General features: G+C 42.3%; 1 protein-coding gene across 1 annotated transcript in view; it reads left to right on the top strand.

Moving 5' to 3' along the window:
* LOC124024305 (gastrula zinc finger protein XlCGF57.1-like) overlaps positions 1-9,356 on the top strand; it is a 174,963-nt gene that overhangs the window by 66,755 nt on the left and 98,852 nt on the right. The window lies entirely within an intron of this gene.

The raw sequence follows: 9,356 nt of genomic DNA, 5'->3' as shown, positions 1-9,356 counted from the left end.
GGCAATAGGGATATGAATCCTGACTTGGTGAACGTTCCTGACGACTTGGGTAAATGGTGCACGGGGGATCCCTCAAACTTGCAATCTCAGGGAGACCACACTTCGGGAACGGAGCAGATGAACCAACCTTTGATCTGAGAGGCAGCGAGCGAACCCCTTATCATGGTTCCTCAAAGAACCTTTTGGGGTTCATTTTTTAAACTCCCTGTCCACCCTCCCTCCATTATAAAAACATATTTTAATAACAATATTGATTTAAATAATTATTCATTTAGTGGCACCACACATGTGAATTCATATTTACAAAACAATTTACCAAACACAACACATTACAAAATTGCAACATTTCTGCAGACATGTCACACCACAATAAATAATACATTTACTTTGTTTAGTGCTTTTCATGACATTTAAATAAATAAATATTTTTTAAATAATGATGTACAATATAAACAACATACATTAAAAATGAATCATATGTAAACTAACAATATTGTAGACTTGATGCTAAATACAGATTTGTCAGCTTTAGTGTGTATATCATATTCACTTAGTTATGTTCGGAAGTTTGCCATCTTTATGACCGGCCCTGTTAACTTCACCCCAACTTCTCTTCTCCTCAGAACACAGTAACTTAAGAACATAAGTGTTTTTTTTTTATTTTGGGGAAAATTAATGGAAAATAAAAAATCCAGCCGTAGCAGAGACCCAAGTCCCATGGGGACGTCCTCGAAGGAGTGGATGTTCTCCCCATCAAAGGCCAGTGGGATTTCACTCTAATGGTGAAATGGATTTCCACCGATGTGCAGTAAAGGAATGAAGAGCGGTGAAATCTGTGTCAACAAAAGTAAGAAAATATTAATACACATATAAAGAACATAACAAATGTTCAGCTGTAGTTTTATATAAGCATGCACACTTATGTTTATGAAGAAACAGATGATTGGTGCATAGGCATACCTTGTCACAGACATAAAAGGCCACTCGGGTCCTCATTGAAGAGGTTGGGCAAGAGCAGGATCGCTGCTGTGGTCTCCAGTCCTAGTAAAGTAAAGCAATGATCTTACTACACTTGATAATTTTATTACAAAATACATTCGCGAAAGGGAAGGAATAAGAGCAAATCCATATTTTGTATTGTCCTTTAAGGACAGTCAAAATAGCAGGATGATGTCCTCACCCCTGCCTCGCCTCTCTACCTCTGATAGTCCTTCAATTCCCTTTTTGTCTATATCCATTCCATGGACTTGATTCATTTCTGAGAAGATCTGAAAATATAATTTGCAAACATTTGTATGCTAATAGATGTCCGTTTGTTTTGACTGCTATGAAAGTTGAATGTACACTTCAAATGCAGCTGTACCTTCTTGATTCCAATTGCATTGTGTCCATGTTCTGTCCTATAAGAATATCAAAGGAAGAGAAAATGTGTCAAATAATCGTCTTACAAGCATTAAAAGATATATATTAAAAAAATATTGAAAGATAAATGGCATCAACATACAATTGAATGTAAAACAGAAGAACATGTTGGAGAAAGCACTAGCCAATAGAGTACTGCCACACAGTAACAGTACTGCCATACAGGCCCAATATCACATTTCAAGATATCTTTGTACACAAATTGTTCAATATTTTATCAGGCTGACTTGAAAGATTATACTCAACATTTTGCTGCGTGGCAATACTGTGTTTGGATTCTGAAGGGCATTTATACAAAAGAGGTAGTCTAGACACTGTATTAATACAATTATGTATTTCAATCCCATCTTCAGCTACCATCTAAGATATTAATTTCCCTCCACATGGGGGCAGACATGTAACTTTTCCAAAATGGGATAGTATTGTCCTTGTAACAATTCCAAAATGGGATAGTATTGTACATGTAACGTTTCCAAAAAGGGATAGTATTGTACATGTAACGTCTCCAAAATGGGATAGTATTGTACATGTAACGTCTCCAAAATGGGATAGTATTGTATATGTAACGTCTCCAAAATGGGATAGTATTGTACGTGTGACGTTTCCAAAATGGGATAGTATTGTACATGTAATGTTTCCAAAATGGGGTAGCATTGTCCATGTAACGTTATGCCCCCTTCTGGGTTAATAGTATTGCATGCTGTAGCAGGCTATATAAGGAGGAAGAGATTCAGTTCGTTGTAACATCTCGTCTGGAAAGGTCACCATCCGTAGTTAACGTTAGCTAGTTCATTATCACAATAGTTAGAACTGCTCTAGATTGGAAACGTACGTTAATGAGTGTAAAACTATGTTGGCTTTATGGAAACGATATACAATATATGTGAAAGAATATAGTTGAGGGAAGTAATCCAAACCTAGTTGTGCCTAGTTAGGACATAACGTTACTGTACTGTAGCTCATACAACGCCGACGGTCAAACCCGGCTTGCTAATATTTACGGTAATTAACTATAGTGTAATGACCTGACTAGATCATAAATGAACAATTGTCCAGACAGAGGCTTGAGTTTGCGAATTGACGGTTTATTAAACCAACTTTACACAGGCTACTGTTTGGGCCGTAGCACACGCCAAATAGATGACAGATAACCCACAAGCCAATCGTGACCTTCTCTTGTGAAGCCCAGACGTAAGAGAGAGAGAACAAAGGCTGAACCTGCTCTTAACTTCCAATGCTCCACCCCCCTGCCCAACCCCCCTCCACGCCACTCCGCCAACCACCAGGATGCCCGGCATCAGAACATTCCAGGCATTCCCGTGATTGGCAGATAGCCGGTTGATTGACATGTCGGACCCCGCGAACACCGGGTACTGGTCAGTACAACACAACCACCTCCTAGCCTAACACATAACACACAGCTGTCTGTGCGAGTCGCTACAATAGTAACGTTATGGAAGGTATTCACAGAAAACCATCATTGTCTTCGTTATTCATTATTATGTTATATTATTATTATATAAATTATTTCGATACATATTCAGAGCCAAACATCAACCCAACTTAAACTTTTTAACTTGTTGTCGCATCCAAACGTGTCACCATCGTTTTCATTTGTAATTGCGAAGTTCCCGGAAAAAGTCCAGCAACAACCGAGGTTCCTCGATGAACCCACCTTCTAACAATTTATTTGAAGAACCTTTTGGGGCTGTTTTTCATTGACCAAGAATACTACGGTTCTTAGGGTATCTGAGAACAACTCCAGTTGAACCCTATATTTTTAGAGTTGTATCCGGATCCATTTACTCTCATATTCAAACATGCTGATTAGCATCAACGATCAAGTCAGCTGCTGCTGCTCCAATACAGTATGAGGTGAGACGGTGAACTGATGTTGATCCGGGCATTCAGCTGCTGCTGCTCCAAAACAGTATGAGGTGAGACGGTGAACAGATGTTGAATCATAATGATTAAGTTAATTCAAAGTAATTAGTGAAACTGTTAAAACAATAGTATATGGCATATTAAATATATTAGGCGTAGCCTAGTGGTTAGAGCGTTGGACTAGTAACCGTAAGGTTGCGAGTTCAAACCCCCCGAGCTGACAAGGTACAAATCTGTCGTTCTGCCCCTGAACAGGCAGTTAACCCACTGTTCCCAGGCCGTCATTGAAAATAAGAATATGTTCTTAACTGACTTGCCTGGTTAAATAAAGGTAAAAAAATAAAATAAATATAGAAACATCATGGAATATTGTACATCATATTAGCATCAACATACATTATTGTTTCATTCAATTTCACATAATAAGGATATTTCAAGTTCAGATGTCAGAACCCATCACCTGCTATGTAAAAGAGACAGAAGAATGCACAATGGTCAATGCTATCCGGGATCCTTGGGACATCCCTACCCTAAACCCTTCCATAACCATTTTAAATGTCAACTTCAAGGATCTATCTCTACCTGAAAATACATGATCTAAGTGATTAATAGTTGGTACTCAGCAGTCGGCAGGGTAGCCTAGTGGTTAGAGCGTTGGACTAGTAACCGGAAGGTTGCAAGTTCAAACCCCCGAGCTGACAAGGTACAAATCTGTTGCTCTGCCCCTGAACAGGTAGTTAAACCCACTGTTCCTAGGCCGTCATTGAAAAGAAGAACTTGTTCTTAACTGACTTGCCTGGTTAAATAAAGGTACAAAAATATAAAGCCTTAATTACTTTAATTTACTACTAGAATAGTGATTTTGTCAGACAGCATAGACAGCAGCTCTACACTTTATTGACTGACTGATCCATTCACCCTCCTCAGCCTTCCTCTCCTCTGAAGACCCTGTGAGGGTGGAGCTCAGTCAGAGAGCTGTTGAGGGACTGGTTATGAAGAACACTTCTACAGCCAGAGAGGTGAGAGGTCACAGATGGTAAATATTTATGTCCCCTTAGCGGTTCATCACGTAAGCAAAAGGTAATATCATCTATGTTTATTTACATTAGTGCAAATTGACCACTGGTATTGGTGTAATTTCTCACCCTTTTTGGCTCTATGAAAGTTAATTCCCCTCATACACACATTTGTTATTTGATATTATGAAGGTAATTTGTGTAGAATTGACTTTTTCCCACATCTCTTTACATTGCTTATGCATATTTGGTGGCCTAACTGCGTCCAAGGCCCATCCTGTTAGATCTGAACCTAATGGAGCGATCGGATGACAGAAATCACATGTAGGTGCCAGGTGTAACTGAGGCTCCAAATCAAATTTATTTATATAGCCCTTCGTACATCAGCTGATATCTCAAAGTGCTGTACAGAAACCCAGCCTAAAACCCCAAAAAGCAAGCAATGCAGGTGTAGAAGCACGGTGGCTAGGAAAAACTCCCTAGAAAGGCCAAAACCTAGGAAGAAACCTAGAGAGGAACCAGGCTATGTGGGGTGGCCAGTCCTCTTCTGGCTGTGCCCGGTGGAGATTATAACAGAACATGGCCTAGATGTTCAAATGTTCATAAATGACCAGCATGGTCGAATAATAATAAGGCAGAACAGTTGAAAATGGAGCAGCAGCAAGGAGTCATCATGTCAGGTAGTCCTGGGGCATGGTCCTAGGGCTCAGGTCCTCCGAGAGAGAGAAAGAAAGAGAGAAGGAGAGAATTAGAGAACGCACACTTAGATTCACACAGGACACCGAATAGGACAGGAGAAGTACTCCAGATTTAACAAACTGGCCCTAGATGGGGTCAGGAGACACTGTGGCCCCATCCGAGGACACCCCCGGACAGGCCAAACAGGAAGGATATAACCCCACCCACTTTGCCAAAGCACAGCACCCACACCACTAGAGGGATATCTTCAACCACCAACTTACCATCCTGAGGCAAGGCTGAGTATAGCCCACAAAGATCTCCGCCAAGGCACAACCCAAGGGAGGGGGCGCCAACCCAGACGGGATGACCACATCAGTGAATCAACCCACTCAGGTGACGCACCCCTTCCAGGGACGGCATGAGAGAGCCCCAGTAAGCCAGTGACTCAGCCCCTGTAATAGGGTTAGAGGCAGAGAATCCCAGTGGAAAGAGGGGAACCGGCCAGGCAGAGACAGCAAGGGCGGTTCATTGCTCCAGAGCCTTTCCGTTCACCTTCCCACTCCTGGGCCAGACTACACTCAATCATATGACCCACTGAAGAGATGAGTCTTCAGTAAAGACTTAAAGGTTGAGACCGAGTTTGCGTCTCTGACATGGGTAGGCAGACCGTTCCATAACATTTACATTTACATTTAAGCGACTTACAAATTGGTGCATTCACCTTATGATATCCAGTGGAACAGCCACTTTACAATAGTGCATCTAAATCTTTTAAGGGGGGGGGGTGAGAAGGATTACTTTATCCTATCCTAGGTATTCCTTAAAGAGGTGGGGTTTCAGGTGTCTCCGGAAGGTAGTGATTGACTCCGCTGTCCTGGCGTCGTGAGGGAGTTTGTTCCACCATTGGGGGGCCAGAGCAGCGAACAGTTTTGACTGGGCTGAGCGGGAACTGTACTTCCTCTGTGGTAGGGAGGCGAGCAGGCCAGAGGTGGATGAACGCAGTGCCCTTGTTTGGGTGTAGGGCCTGATCAGAGCCTGGAGGTACTGAGGTGCCTCCATAAAAATGGAGCTCTATAGGAGAAAGCCCTGCCTCCAGCTGTTTGCTTAGAAATTCTAGGGACAATTAGGAGGCCTGCGTCTTGTGACCGTAGCGTACGTGTAGGTATGTACGGCAGGACCAAATCAGAGAGATAGGTAGGAGCAAGCCCATGTAATGCTTTGTAGGTTAGCAGTAAAACCTTGAAATCAGCCCTTGCTTTGACAGGAAGCCAGTGTAGAGAGGCTAGCACTGGAGTAATATGATCAAATTTTTTGGTTCTAGTCAGGATTCTAGCAGCCGTATTTAGCACCAACTGAAGTTTATTTAGTGCTTTATCCGGGTAGCCGGAAAGTAGAGCATTGCAGTAGTCTAACCTAGAAGTGACAAAAGCATGGATTACCTTTAGCCATTACTTTGAGAGTTTTTTTTAAATATGACTAAATATATTTATTTCTGTGTTGCAGGGGCAGTCAAGAAATGGAACGGCAAGGCCACAGAACAAGGCAGAGCTGTGGGAGACCACCTCAAGCCCCTGGAGAGCCGGGGGGTGGTGTTTACCACTCCACCACGCCTTCAGTGGGATTGACCTGCTTCAGTTTTCAGTAGTTGAATCCTTTGATATATTATTGATTTCAACATTTTTCATTTTCAACAAATGCACTGGGTTGGTTGAAAAGTGATACTAAACTAACATACTATGCACTGAATTGATACTGTTTTTCATACTAAGATGGACCATGCACTATAATGACAAGGTAGAAGATAGCATGACAAACAATATAAATTCAGTCTAAGATATGCCTTTACACATATTTGTTCATTGGTTTAGCAAGAGTCTGTTGATTGGTTGGTCACTGGGTTAATATGTTTTGCAATATGATCAGATCAAGCTTTATTTATATATTACATTTCAGACATGGATGCAACACAATGGCTTCACAGGAAGAAAAAAAAACAGAAATATTTAGTACACAACAAACAAACTTAATTGATAGATTGAGCATTTTTAAGGAAATGTCACTGATTAAAATATTAACAATTTGATGCAAAATCCAGTACAAATGATAAACTTGTTTGTCTTCCCACATTGATTACAGCTATAGGATTTCTCTAGTGTGATTTCAGGCTGCTTGACTGAAGTAAAACTCTTCCCACATTGATCACAGCTATAAGATTTCTCTCCTGTGTGTATTCTCTGGTGTATCTTAAGATAGCTAGATGCAGCAAAACTCTTCCCACATTGATGACAGCTATAAGGGTTCTCCCATGTGTGTTCTCTTGTGTATCTTCAGATACACAGATGTTGCAAAAACTTCCCACATTTATTACAGTTATAAGGTTTCTCTCCTGTGATATCAGGCTGCTTGACTGAGTAAAACTCTTCCCACATTGATCACAGCCATAAGGTTTCTCTCCAGTGTGAATTCTCTGATGTATTTTAAGGTCTACTGAAGAGGTGAATCTCTTCCCACAGAAGTGACGTTTCTCTCCAGTGTGTATTCTCAGGTGTAGTTTAAGTGAATCTGATTTTAAGTAACTCTTCCCACAGTCAAAACAGTGGTGAGATTTCTCTCCTGTGTGTACTCGCTGGTGTATTCTCTTGTGTAGTTTAAGTGAATCTGATCTTGAATAGCTCTTCCCTGTGGGTCTCTGCTAGTGTTTCTTGAGGTGTTCTGATATGGAGAGACTTTTGTCTGCCTCGTCAGCATCATGTTGCATCATCCACAATAATCCCATCTCTCTCCTGTGTGAACAACAAAGTCAGACAGATGGTTAAAGGCCCGAAACATCAGAAATCCACTGTTTATTTGAGGTACAAGGTACCTCATGAAGTTGTACAATGTCAATTGTTGTACCCATGAAGTTGTACAACAATTGACATCTGTTAAATAAATTATTATTTAGTCTTAAAACAGTCAAGTGAGTAACAATATTGTTTTGTTTTCACATGAGTATTGAAATAAGTTATTAAAGTTGCTGAAACTCTAAGCAGTGTGCCAGACAACTTTTGGTCTCCAATTTTGGACTGCCCGTTCCATGATCTCGCCATCACGGTTGACAACTCCATTGTGTCCTCCTCCCAGAGCGCTAAGAACCTTGGCGTGATCCTGGACAACAAACTGTCGTTCTCAACTAACATCAAGGCGGTGGCCCGTTCCTGTAGGTTCATGCTCTACAACATCCGCAGAGTACGACCCTGCCTCACACAGGAAGCGGCGCAGGTCCTAATCCAGGCACTTGTCATCTCCCGTCTGGATTACTGCAACTCGCTGTTGGCTGGGCTCCCTGCCTGTGCCATTAAACCCCTACAACTCATCCAGAACGCCGCAGCCCGTCTAGTGTTCAACCTTCCCAAGTTCTCTCACGTCACCCCGCTCCTCCGCTCTCTCCACTGGCTTCCAGTTGAAGCTCGCATCCGCTACAAGACCATGGTGCTTGCCTACGGAGCTGTGAGGGGAACGGCACCTCAGTACCTCCAGGCTCTGATCAGGCCCTACACCCAAATAAGGGCACTGCGTTCATCCACCTCTGGCCTGCTCGCCTCCCTACCACTGAGGAAGTACAGTTCCCGCTCAGCTCAGTCAAAACTGTTCGCTGCTCTGGCTCCCCAATGGTGGAACAAACTCCCTCACGACGCCAGGACAGCGGAGTCAATCACCACCTTCCGGAGACACTTGAAACCCCACCTCTTTAAGGAATACCTAGGATAGGATAAAGTAATCCTTCTCACCCCCTCCCCCCTTAAAATATTTAGATGCACTATTGTAAAGTGGTTGTTCCACTGGATGTCATAAGGTGAATGCACCAATTTGTAAGTCGCTCTGGATAAGAGCGTCTGCTAAATGACTTAAATGTAAATGTAAAATGTAACATCGGCCTCGCACCTCCCACTTCTCTCACCTCGTTCAGGATCTCGTCGTGTTTTTCTTCTGAGTGTAAAGTCACATCATAAGTTCCCTCCAACGGGTAACCTAGGAGGCAAAACACATCCTTCCCTGTCAGTTTAAGGATCCACATTAAGATAGTCCTTACAAAAGTTTCACGTCCGAATGGCTCCATCTCCTTGTCCTTCCACGCAAAGTGAACTGTATTCGCCAGCCCGATCCCAGGGACCGACCTATTTGAAGAATTTTGCGGCATCTCCACTCCCACTCTCTTCCAAAAAAGGAAAAACTGAAAAGAAAAGCAAAAACGGATGAGAATCGTTACCCCCAAAAACGTTTTTACTGCCCTCCGGCCTTCGACTTTCATCTTAGAGCTGAGAGGAACCTCAGTACCCAACTTCAACTTAGCCACACAGGAGAGAAGCCTAA

Source organism: Oncorhynchus gorbuscha, linkage group LG03 (assembly GCF_021184085.1).
Source record: "Oncorhynchus gorbuscha isolate QuinsamMale2020 ecotype Even-year linkage group LG03, OgorEven_v1.0, whole genome shotgun sequence".
NCBI lineage: Eukaryota > Metazoa > Chordata > Actinopteri > Salmoniformes > Salmonidae > Oncorhynchus > Oncorhynchus gorbuscha.
This window is presented reverse-complemented; position numbering and strand designations above follow the sequence as displayed.